The 13,480-nt window shown below is 37.0% G+C and overlaps 1 protein-coding gene and 1 long non-coding RNA gene across 2 annotated transcripts in view; both read right to left on the bottom strand.

Annotated features, from left to right (window-relative positions):
* The window catches only part of pcxa (pyruvate carboxylase a), a 224,914-nt gene that overhangs the window by 63,327 nt on the left and 148,107 nt on the right, over window positions 1–13,480 (bottom strand).
* LOC141380006 (uncharacterized) lies at window positions 28–7,887 on the bottom strand. Its single transcript, XR_015520469.1, has 3 exons — window positions 4,219–7,887; window positions 3,523–4,152; window positions 28–3,469 (listed from the first exon to the last, which is right to left on the bottom strand). It is a non-coding gene; the product is annotated as an uncharacterized LOC141380006 (long non-coding RNA).

The raw sequence follows: 13,480 nt of genomic DNA, 5'->3' as shown, positions 1-13,480 counted from the left end.
AGTGTGGCCGTTTTTTTTTTTTTTTTTAAACAAACATTCAAATGGTGTATTTCAATGCACAACAAAAGCAGTGCACTGCTTAAGTAGGCTTCTTCTACATTCAGACACATTCATGTGTTATGTTTTAAACTGCATAACAATTAGGGATGCAACAATTATAGATTTTGGTTGTAAAAAAAATAAAATAAAATTTTTACTAATACTTTCCTTCTTAGACTTTACAGACCTGAAACTTGCCTATAGCACTTATACATTGTTGCTCTTATAGTTGTGTAAATTGCTTCCTTGTCCTCATTTGTAAGTCGCTTTGGATAAAAGCGTCAGCTAAATGACTAAATGTAAATGTACTATTATATAGTCTGAAGAATTATGGTTTCATGGTTATCATGTATAATGTAAATTTAAGCTTTTTATTAGTCAAGTATTTAACTTAACCGTTGTTATCATCTGGGTTCGTACATACCTAATCATTTTAATAATTTGCAATAATTCGTCTAACATGTCTTTTGTTTACATTGCACTGAAAGCCACGCACAACTCTCAACGCTACGGTGTGAGATGTTTCTACTCTCTGCGTCTGGAAGGCGTGAGCGCATCGCTTCGCTTGCACATTTATATAGGCATGTATTCTAATTTTGGAAATAACTACTTGTGTGCAGAAAAGACGCAATGTGTGAACGACCCGCTGCTATAGTTAATCCAGTCTGTATGTGGTGTAGCTATAAGCTCAAAACTTTAAACTAGCACACAGGTGGCATAACTGTTTAGATGCAGCAGTTTGTTCCGTGCAACAGAAACACGCATTGATAAGCCTTTAAACTTAAGTATCCAAATGTTTTCGGCTGTTCACACCACTCACTTGCTTAGTGTCAGGTGACTCGAGATCTGCGCAGCCTTCAACTGCAGCTCATGCTGTACTGAACAGACACACTTCACTTCATAACTATAGCGACTGTTTTTAGACTGAACTAAATTTATCTTTGATGTCTTGGGCACACTATTTGGAGGGCCGGAACTAATTGCCTTGCGGGCCGCCAATTGAATAGTCCAGCTCTATGGTTTCACTACATGTGGAGAGCATCACATCAGCTTCCCACATTTATCGCAAATTACGTGACATCACCCGGACAGAGGAGATTGGCCGAATGCACCCAGCCCGAACCAATCGAGGAAAATAAATATATTAATGTTTATTTGGAGTCAAGCACTTTGGACAATGCTTGAACAAAAATTAAAACCACGTAAAACGGGATTAAGACTTTAATACCTTTTAAGGGCCCTAATTTTCTTAAAATCGATTCATCAACTGTTAATACTTTAAGACCCCAAACTAATTTGATAAAAAATTATATACACATTTTCAAAAAATTACTTATCAAAATACTGAAAATAAAATGAAAACGGGAAAAAACAGTATTTAAACAACTATGTTAATTGTAATAAAATAAAAATAAAAATTTGTTTGTTTTCTTGAAGAAAATTCAATCAAAACCAAAATGTCATAATTAAAAAAACATTTTTAGAAAAAATAATTTAAAGGGGAAAAACCAAAATAAAAAGTAAAAAAAAATAATAATTACATGAACAAAAATCTACAACTAAGAGTAAAAACCAAGTGACATTATAGAAATGACATATGAAAATAAACAAAATATGCTATTTAATATATGGTTGCAAAAATGGGTTGCTGATGTATTTTTCTATTTCTGCTCAATTTTGAAAACAACAACAGAAAAGTAACACTGAGCAAATCAAATGCAAATGACAAAACAAGCACAAAAAAGTGCTGAACATTATGTTCCACACAAGCGTGACGCTACAGAAAAAGCAGTTCAGAACGTTGCTTCATGCTGACTAATATTATATTTTGCGATGCAGGTGGGGGTGTGCGGGGTGTAGCATGTCATGACAAGTCCAGTGCTCAAAGATAATCAAAAGCATTGAATCCAAAGCGTACAGTATTACTCTCTCCCCTGCCGCCTGGACTTCTTCCACCGAATCCCAACAGCAAACACCAAAGGACAGAGAGACTGCTTGAGCACACATTTTTGACTTGCTCACCTCTCTCTTTAGCTCTAGGTCATGATGTTCCCGCTCTTCCGTCAATTTAACCAGGGCGGAGAAGTGTGAGAGGGAAAGGGTACGAAAGAGACACAGCTTTCAGAAGAGCACCACCTCCGTGACTCTTCCACCACACCTCCTCTTATCCCCCCTGCTGGCAAAGAAATAGAGCCAGTAACCTCTTCTTGCTTTCGCTCTCTTCCCACTCCTTTCAATGCCCAGCACTCTTCCCATCGGGACGACGTCAATGTGGGCGTCTGACAGGAGCTTTTCTGTAGGAGGTTGGATCTGTCAGCTCCCTCGGCCCTTTCGGCTTCCCCCGGGGTGCATTTCGCTCTCACTATTAGTAGCTCTCTCTTCATCAGTCGCTGGATTTCTCATTCATAACAGGCTTGAGCTGCCAGCGCCGCTAGCCAGGACTTTGAAAAGGCATTAAGTAATGTCTCTTAGGTTTGTGAGGTGCTGTGTTCCATTCACCAAGACTCTTTGTTCCTCAACCTTTGATTCTGTTCTCCTGTGTGCACCTCCTTTATTTTTCATGGAGTCGAGGGGGAGATTGAACGTGCCGCAGATTTTGTTTTGATCCAAGCGAATACGTGTTCTCGAATATCAGCCTTATACCTTATACAAAGACTTGTAGCTCACGTGGCACGGCCAACCCTGCACTTTTGCTTTTAGGTGATAAAGTGCTCTTGCCTCTCTGTAATCCATAATAAGAGAGATGCTGAATTCTTAAGATCCAGAGTTGGAAAAGGTCTTTTATTAGACTTTTTCTAGTACTTCATGTTTGTTCAAATGAGCTCATGAAGTTTTTTTTTTTTACAAGGTTCTTGCAACTATTTTAAAGTCCAGTTTAAGCCTATCGCGATATCTACTTTTTGTTTTATGATATATTGCACTTAAATTTATAGCAATAAACGATTTTAATGTCATTTAATACCATTTTATGGCACTCATTAAATAATGCCAGAATGACAATATACAGTGCATCCGGAAAGTTTTTCATAGCGCTTCACTTTTTCCCCTTTTTTATGTAAAAGCCTTATTCCAAAATCGATTAAATTCATTTATTTCCTCAAAATTCTACACACAATACCCCATAATGGCAATGTGAAATACAATTTTTTGAAATTGTTGCAAACTTATTAAAATAAAAAACCTTTAAAAAAAAAACACATGTACATAAGTATTCCCAGCCTTTACTCAATACTGTGTTGATGCACCTTTGGCAGCAATTACAGCCTCAAGTCTTTTTGAATATGATGCCACAAAAGCTTGGCACACCTGTCTTTGGGATTTTTTGCACATTCTTCTTTGCAGTACCTTTCAAGCTCTATCAGGTTGGATGGGAAGCGACAGTGTACAGCCATTTTCAGATCCCTCCAATGATGTTCAATAGGATTTGGGTCTGGACTCTGGCTGGGCCACTAAAGGACATTCACGGAGTTGTTTTGAAGCCACTCTATTGATATTTTGGCAGTGTGCTTTGGGTCATTGTCCTGCTGGATGAAGAACCGTCACCCGAGTCTGAGGTCAAGAGCACTCTTTAATTATATTTAATTTAACAATTTCTTTACATTTAATAAATGCCGCCCAATAAAAAGAATACTTTTCTTGAAAAACAAAATAAAACTGACCCCAAACTTTTGACCGGTAGTGTATAGTTTAACTGAGGTTTTGTTTAGGTGCAGGATTAAATGCTTTATAAAAATAAATTTGTTTCTTGTTCATAACTTAAGCTGTCATTTTTGAAAATGAACCACGAAACTTCCTATTTTTCCATTTTTAAATGTTTAAGTCATGCCTGTCAATTCTGCAGATTCTAATTTTATCACTTGATTGAATAGGCATTATCAGTTGTTATCAGATGATAGATATGGGCCAGTAGGGGCCTTCTGCATCTACTGGTAGGCTCAGAATGCAGTTATCTATGTTAACCTATCCCAACCCTAAACCCAACCATTACAGTAATGTAAAAGCAGATCTGAATCTGGAGTCTTCTCTATTAGTATAGCTGCTTAACCACAAGAATATTTTATATTATTTATTAAATTGCCCATTAATTGTATTTTACAATCGGCTACCCCAACCCTAAATTCAACAATCACAGTAATGTAAAAACATATCTGAATCTGGAGTTTTCTCTATTAGTATAGCTGATTGACAATGAGGATGAATAATAACATAGCATCTACTGGTAGGCTCAGAAGACCCCTACTGGCCCATATATATTAGCTGATAATCACTGATAATGCCCATTCAATCAAGTGGTAACATTCAAGGTGGTTCCTTTGTTCATATTCATATGACAAGTGCCAAGTTCACCTAGTTTTATTCCATTCTCTGACACAGTAAAAAACTAAATGCAACTCATTCATTAAAAAAAAAAAAAAAAAACTTCACAGTGTAAAAGCCTATTATATTAATAAAAACTAATAATGAAGAAAAAAATGTGTATCCAATTCTCTGCAACCGAGCAATAATAAACAATGACTTTGAAGAATGTATCAGAACTTCCGTGCTCCCACTTTCCAAAGGCAGTTTATAGAGGATTATAGGTGACGACACCCTGATACCAACGACAGGCTCCTCAGGGAGAAACTGCAGCATCTAGCTGGAGGCGCCCGGCAGCTTCTGACGAATACATCTCTTGTTCCGCGCTAATGATAAGAGAAGTCGACAGAGGCAATTCTTACACTACATGGCCTGCGATTTACTCGACAACTGCATTTCCTCACAATCAGCTAGAAGCTGGCACTGACAAAGATGCATTGAGATGAGCTCTACAAGTCCACTGGTGACCCTAAAGGCTGCACAAAGCGATTGCAAAACCACCGTCTTCCTTTAAGTAAGGCTTGATATCGATTTTAAGGCGCCATCCTGGATGGGTGAAGGTCATGTGATGATGTATTTAAAGATCAATTTTCCCCCTTTTAAGTCCAGCAGAAGGTCTATTGGCTAACCATTCAACCACAGGTTAATTGCTGAGTATTTAAAAAAAGATGCCATAATGATGTTAACATCCAATGGAGCATTGACAATGAGGTCTAATAGATGAACTATTAAAATCTATCAAACCCTTTCAATGCTTGGGGTTTAATAAGCAGGTGAGTTTAAATGCTGTTAATAATCTGAAAGCAACAAAAATAACTTGGCATGAAACCTTAATTCGAACCATTTTAAATACTTATGTTGTGTTACTGATTGATTTCTCCCATTTAGAAAGTATTTCTAACTGTTTAAGAATTGAATCACCACAAAACGACAACAATTTACATCATGAATGACAGACAATCACCACAAAGCAACAACGTGGACCCTTTCAACAAGTAAAGGGCAAAGTAAATAATATTACTATTTCAATTTTAGGGCACATTGTAGCACAAACTGCATTCGTCAAGATGAACAACTCAAGCCTTGTACCAAAGCCATTAAACTACTATCTCTGATCACTATTGAGTGACAGATTCATTTACATGGGCCTGATTTACAAACCAGATAAAAAAAGGATTGGAGCGTAATCCTATAAAAAAGCCATGTAGAATTTTAAGTTGTTCAGTGCATTTAAGTGCATATAAAAGAACTCAGCAGCTTTCCTCGATGAGCTATTCAGTACAAACAAACAGAGCAAACTATAGAGAGCTGATTGTGGATTATCAAGCCTAAAACAAGGTTTAAGACAAGCTATTTGGCGATTTAAATATTAGTGCAAATACAAGCAAACTGACTATTAGCATTTACAATTTTATTGTTTAATTAAAAGGTTTGTTCATCTAAAAGTGAATTTCTGCTTTTAATTACTGCCCTTTATGTAGTTTCAACCCCCTTAGACTAGGGATGCTCTAATAGATCTGTTAGAGATCAGTATCAGCCAATATTCACATTTTATTAATCGATCGGTACTCTCCAATCTGGCCAATCTCATGAACCGATCGCATAGCTGCTCTATGAAACTCGCAAATCATGGCGACGAGAGTGGATGAGCAAGAGAACAGATCGCAGGAGGCACATAGATGTTCTAACCATTACAGCTGTTATGTTAAATAGATATAATATAGATAAAACTTTTGTAATATACTTATTGCAATAACAATACTTTATAAGCTTTTTTTCCCTTTTAGAAACACTTTATCTGTTTTATCCATTTTGTTCTGTAAAGCTGCTTCTGACATGTCATGACATGTCCACACTAAATGCTTATAAGAGATGCATCTATGGGATTATACAGTATGCAGCATTATTTAATATCTTAGGTAAGGTGAGACCTCCACTTAAGTATCACACTTCAAGGTCCTTTATTAATTATTATATATCATTATCAGAATCTGTATCGGTTGATCAAGATGACAAGGAATCACTACTCTGTATAGGCTTCAAATATCCTGATTGGAGCATCGCTACCTTAGACCTTTTTTTTAATTTTCGGGAACACAGATTTAAATTTATTAGATCTGAGAGCTCTCTCATCCTCCATAGACAACAAAAGTCCAGAAGCCTTCAAAGTCCAGAAAAGGAACCAAAACATTAACTGAAATGTATTTTAGTCGCACTTGTCTTCACTTCCATGAAAGGTCAGTGTGTGTTTTTATGTGTGTTATGTGCTGTACGATCTGTTTCCTATAGTAAACACCCACCCTAATCTACAGTTTTTTGGAAAAAAAAAAAGTGTTCATGGAGCTTTGTATAATTACCGTTGAACCACAGAACATGGAACGTTGACAATGTTTTTGGTTCAATTTTTGAATGTCTTGGGACTAATTCGATCTATGGAGGGTCAAAGAACTCTGATTTCCAGTGGTGGAGCTAGTAATTTTTAAAGGCAGGGGCCAAGGTGGGGCCACAGTTTACAGAGGTGGGCCAAGTTATTTAATTGGTGCTTGCACTATATAGGCATGTCATATCTTTTCACAGCTATCATTTGTGGTAAATAGATATCAGATCATGTTAACCAAAGATTTTTGTTAAACGATGTCTTTAATTTTGACCGATTTGCCTTTACGGATGTTTTGTAACCTTCTTATAGTGATGAAAAAGCACAGTCATTTTGAATGGTGTCTATGTTGCAATGAGTCTTTGCTTTCAATATCGATTTCACCATGGAGCACACCTTCACGGTTGACATATTAGCTCAAAATGGTAATTTAATATAACATGTATATGACAGCTAAGAGTGGAAATCGCAGAAAATAAATCTTGTAACTTTGATCGATGAATGACATGTTTAGTTTACTCACATATGATTATCAATTTTGGTCCATTTTTAAACATTGCGTTTTGAAAGCAAAACATGCCAAGCAACTTTGTAACAATTTTAATCCCTGTTTCGGAACAAGCCAGTTGATCTGCAGGGATGAAAGCACTTGTCATACAATAAAAATAGCTTAAGTAGTAGGTATCATCTGGCGTTCAAAATGAATTAAAGCACATCTTTGTCCAAGTTTTGATATAAATCACAACAGGGGCCAAACCGATTTAAACAGGTCGGTGCCCCTCTGGCCCCACCCCTAGATTCTACCCTGCTGATTTCATAAAAAAAAAAAATCCTAATTTGTGTTCTGAAGGGGATTGGAATGATATGTGGTTGGGTAATTTTTATTTTTGGGAGAACCAGCTTTATATATCCACCACTTGAATACATTTAAAACAAAAATATCCTCACTTTTCTTTACTAATGTTTCACTGAAGGAAAGGAGGGTTGCACTTTGCACTGGTACAAGCGGTTTGTAAATCTGGCTCCAAATGTACAATTATCTTAAATGTATAAAAGCAAATAATAAAAATACCCAAAAAATAAAGGGTTGCAAAAATCTCAAATTTGAGTAAAAGACTTCAAAAAAATGAATAGAATAAACCTTGTGTAACATTTAGGCTACACCCAGACAGCAATTCAGTTTTTTTTTTTTCATCCATAGAAGCATCCTTTCAAAAAATGTTTGCATCCAGATGGAAATGGGAAACCTGAGTGTAATACATATTCCAGACCTATATGTGACTATGTAAACACACAGACAGAGCCTCAGGATACACTGAAAATCACAGAAGAACGTAGCAAGCAGGCACATGAATTCAGCTGACCGAGTACAGACATAAACAAGACACCATGGTAGATTCAATGCATCTGCGTCGGTCATCTAGTTGAGGCAACATTACCAATCTTAGCAGCGCCTGCAGCACAAACACAGCTCTGTAATCCACCATTGTTGTCACTATTTGTGGGGTTCTTCCTCCTACTGGTCGTGACGCCAGTCAAAAAAAACAAAAAAAAAAAGTGTTGTCAAAAAATGGCCATGATTTCAATCGTAGAAACTTTCAATGGCATTACTTTGACAATGAGTGTGTTTACATGAACACCAATAATCTGATTTTAATGCAATTAAGACAATAATCTGGTTGGATTGAGGTCATCAAAAATCCCTGTTTGGTAGATGCTTAATCAAAGTCATTATCGGACTAAACAGAAATCGAATTAAGACATGTGGAGTAAGCATATGTTAGTAGCATTATTGAAGAGCACTACAGACATGCAAACACCTTAAACTATTATCATCGTGTAGGATTTTCGCCGCATCTTGCGACAGGATAGTCTATACCAGTCGTGTCAAACTCCCACTGTACAGTGTAGGTCCAACTCTGCTTCAGTACACTTACTTGTAGGTTTCAAACAAGACTGAAGGACTCGTTTAATTTGATCAGGTGTGTTTAATTAGAGTTGGAACTAAACCACGCAGAGCTGCGGCCCTCCAGGAACAAAGTTTGACACATGTGCTCTATACAAACACATCTGTTTTTCCCCCATACAATGTGCAATACCAAATTCAATAAAAACAACTGTCTTCCAGCAGTTCATACTTGCATTCAATTTCTCGTTTGTCATGAGGAGCATGCATAAAATGTTCCTAAATGAAAGTGCCAAACATCAGTTAAAGTCGACAAATTAAAAATGAAACAACTGAAATTACATGAAACTCCGGAGGAAATGTGCTATAACATGAAAAACAGGATCATGAAAGGCACATTCAAAAAGCAACTTGTGTTATCATGTATCAATCATATTATTGTCTTATTCAGATTAAGGCAAATAATTTGATTACTGATGTCCATGTAAAAGTAGTCATTGACAGTGTTTAGTAGTTGTGTGAATGACAGAAAACCATCTATATTAGTAGTAGTATGTTTCTCTGCCTCTAGGATAAGATGTTTGAGATGAGCATTGGTTTATCATAAGACTGCCTCATCCCTACTTTTTTGTATTGTGTTTTTGCGAACTAAACATAATGTGTAGATGCAAGTACTTTGAAAACATTAGTGTACAACACCATAAATAATTTAAAAATAGTAGTTTAACATAAATTCTGAAAATCTTTCACTGTTTAGATCTTATTTTTAAAGGGCCATGAAACCTCATGTCTCATGTCTACCTCAGAAATTTTTCAAAAGATGCTTCGAGATGGGCGTGGAGCAGCGTAGTGAGCAGAGGGTTGATTGGGCGTGGCCGACAGTGCAGGGGAAGAAAAAAAAAAGAGTGGAGCGATTTGAGCAAACTGTCAGTTGGGGCAAAATGAAACACAAACCATGACGAGACCAACAATTGTATAGTTTACAAAGTTTAAATGTAAAGAAATAAACGGTAAGTAATGTAATGCCCTGCTACATTTGTCATTCGTAATTTCATATACAAATAACCACAAACTGTTCTATCATTATAAAGATAATCGTGTTTATATAAACATTATAAATGAGGAGGACTTTTCTCCTCCTCCATCCCCAGGTCTGAATGCTGACACACTGGATAGTAATGCAGTCTCTAGCCCAGTCTTTTCCAATCATGAACAATGTTGGTAATCTGGAGAATTTTAAACATGTGCGAACAACAGCACGGATATAGGTGATGTTTCTCAATGCTAACCTGATGGTAATGAACTCCACGGATAAAAGACAATGTCCGCCACTCTCCAATTCTCGTACAGCTTACCCGACAAACATGATTAATGCCAACCAACAGCTTTGCTGCATCGGCCCGGACAGCATCGTGGGAAAAAACATGCAATGAACCCTGTGAATCAGGGAAAATCACGACTCCCTAGTCTTACCCAGTCATTGGGTCTCTCAGCTTAGCAGATCTGCTTTGCCTTCGGAAAGAACACGGTCTCATAATTAAGAAGCAGGATCTTCTCATAGGGTAAGAAAACTCCGCTATGAATAATAATGTGAAACCGAAATGTCATCAATTCCAATATAGATCCCGCCCCCAAAATTATTTTAAACCTGGAAGAAGAAATTAGCTGACAAAAGCTCAAAATTATCCAGTTTTCCCCACAATGTAAGCTGATAGGTGCTAACATAGCCTTAACTGATGCTCCACACACACAAATTTGTTAAAATCTCAAAAAAAGTACAACAGGGTTTCTTGAACCTTATGGTAAAAATGGTAAAAAAAAAAAAAGGTATAGAATTGCCTGTTTTTTACAGCAAATTTTACAGATGGCTACACGGCATTTATCCAAAGAGTTAGCTTGAGGGTGCTGTTAATGGCAGTGCCATGTGGACGAAAGGCAGAAACGATACTAAACGTTTGCCAATTGACCTAAATCTGTTGAAGGGAATTCAGTTTGGGCTTTTGATGCTGATGTTTCAACAAAGAAAATATGTTTTTATGAGTTTCTGTCCTCCTCCTGTACAACATTCATGGGAAAGTGGCTAGCACTGAAGTAGTGCAGCTCTACTGTGATAGAAGGGGGGGAGGCCATGATGACTGCGAAAGGACAAACACTTCAGACTTCAGATGACTGTGACTCTCCAGGGAGAATAAGATGGTGTATTTGAGTTTGCGTCCTCTTCAATTTCACATATTTACTTAGAGCGAGAGAGCTTCAGCTGTTTTTTTTTTTTCCTTCTTACTCCGCACACCCTCCTTTTCTCTAGGGTTCTTAATGTTTGTCAGCTTCCATCAGTCTTCTTCTGATGCCTTCATGCAGAGACGCTCTCCGCCAGTCTCGCTATGTCTTTCACTCTCCACGGCTTCCACCCTCATTCGATTCGGCCTCCAGGCTCTTGACACGGCTCAACTTCCTGACAGTGATGAACATATCCTGATATCACATAAAAGCAGGCCTCACAGAAAAGCAGACGAGCAAATATGAGAGAAAAGGAAGAAAAAAAACTAAAAAAAGACAAAAGACAGCAAAGCGAGGAGGATGACATTAAAAGAACTAAAATGTTGAGCGAACATGACTTCTTTTAGCTCTACATAAAGCTTCGGCTTGCTCTGCATGGGCCTTTCAAAGCCAGCAGGACAGTGCTAGAAAACATAATGAAGCATTCGAGCTTTTCTTTAAGCACAGAGAGCCGTTAGAACAAGGAACGTAGCCCTGGCTCCAATCGCTTCACCACTTGATATGCCATGTGGTTTCTAATTGAGATTATTTGTAAAAGAAACAGCCTGTTTCTTCAAACATTAGTCCAGAGTAGTGCTCTTAGCTTTTGAAGTCTTCTACAATGACCAACAAAGCCACTAACAACATGCAAAAGTTACCCATGGTGCTATTAAAGCCTGTATGTTTTATTTTATGGTCAGACACTGCAGACAGACAGCAAGCCTTGCTCAGGTTTATTAGGTTAAACACATATAGTATAATAAATGTATGGACTAAAAGTTAGTTAAACATGTTGGTGTCAAATGGAGAAAGTAAGGGGTAGAAAATGGTTCTATACATTTGATTTGCAATTATCTGCTTTCTTTGACATGGTCAAACAAAAGGGTACAGCAGTGTTTGGTATGGCGGCTTGTATATCACTCATTCATTCATTTACCTTTAGCTTAGTCTCTACTTCAGAGGTCGCCACAGCAGAATAAACCAGCAACCACTCCAGCATACAGTATGTTTTTTACAGCTGATTCCCTTCCAGCCGCAACCCAGTATTGGAGAAAATCCACACACACACACGCACATACTTACACTACAGCCAATTTAGTTTATTCAGTTCACCTATAGCGCATGTCTTTGGACTGTGAGGAAAACCAGAGCATCCACACGAACACGGAGAGAAAATGCAAACTTTAAATGCGTTTAAGAGAGAGTATAAGTACTACATTTGATTTTTTTTTTAAGGTTTCATTAAAATTTATTTTTTCAGTTGACAAAATGCCAAAAATAATTTAGTATTTTTCATATCTCATACATTATTTAGCCATTTTACCTTGCAATCTTTTACCTTCAAAACTAAAGAGTACCGTTTCTGTTTTTTAGCCATTCAATTACACAGCAGTAGCATTCTGTGGTCCTAAAACATTTAAAAACCTTCGTTAAATGAGCAATTCTTGGTAAATGGTAATTTACAAGTTTTTACAAGAGTCCCATGAAGGAGCTCCAGATGAAATGTTTTGTTTTGTGTTTACCTTGTGATTAAAGTTTTTGCACGTCGGCCGGTTCCTGTCTTAAAATGAGCGAGTTTGAACCACTTGTACATTTAAGAAAGCGTTCAGAAAAAACAAAACACCAGCAAAGAAACTCGACACAGAGGAACATAAACACCTACTGCCAACAAGCGTTTTGGAAGTGCTATTGTAGAGCAAGAAAAAAAAAGCGTGCAGTAGTATGAATGCACAGCTACATGCCGATCCCTTGACAGAAGTATAAACCAGGCTTTAGTTTTTGAATGGTTTGAAATGGCGATTAGATTCCTCAAACGATTCGAGTTACCTTAACTTTCTGTGTTTTACAATGCGTGTATAAAACACATACACACCATTTATTGTATCTGGATAATGTACAAAAACACGATGTTGTCTAAACGGTCACATGCACTTTCGTTTTCATAGTCAATATGCAGCACAAATATTTAAAATGTAATAGTACCGAGTGTTTTATTTATTGGAATATATTACACAAATAATAAGATAGAAGGCAACACCATTTATTATGACATACGAGACTTTGATACTAGAGTATCTGAAAAAAAAGTGGATGACACCGAGTGAACTGCTGCAGGGAAACTGCATAATTCATTTTGTCCTACTGTAAACATAAGTCATGCTATATTTTAAGGGTTTAAAATAACTCCTAAGATATAGTGATCATATAGTTTGAAGCAGCTTGCACTGTCTGATGCTCTGGCGGATACATGTGCTCCTGTTAGATATGCTACTTGCTTGAGATGTGGTGTTTTCCTCAGTCAATGCGTAGCATTTTCCATTTGTAAATGCTAGAAACTCTTAACCCTTTGACTGCAACTCTACCAAACAGTTAACCATGTTTTTACGGTTTTAAATAATGACCGTTAAAGTAATTTAAAGAATGACTATTTTAAATAATGGTTTACACTACACAGCATAGATGGCATCCCACAAAAATATAAAACAAACATAATCCTGTTGCACTACAACACTTGATTTTGGTTTTATTGTTAAAAAACAAACAAG

The sequence above is a fragment of the Danio rerio genome, chromosome 21, assembly GCF_052040795.2.
Source record: "Danio rerio strain M-AB ecotype USA chromosome 21, GRCz13ab, whole genome shotgun sequence".
In the NCBI taxonomy this organism is placed as follows: domain Eukaryota; kingdom Metazoa; phylum Chordata; class Actinopteri; order Cypriniformes; family Danionidae; genus Danio; species Danio rerio.
The sequence above is the reverse complement of the archived record's forward strand: the minus strand, read 5'-3'. Positions and strand labels throughout refer to the sequence as shown.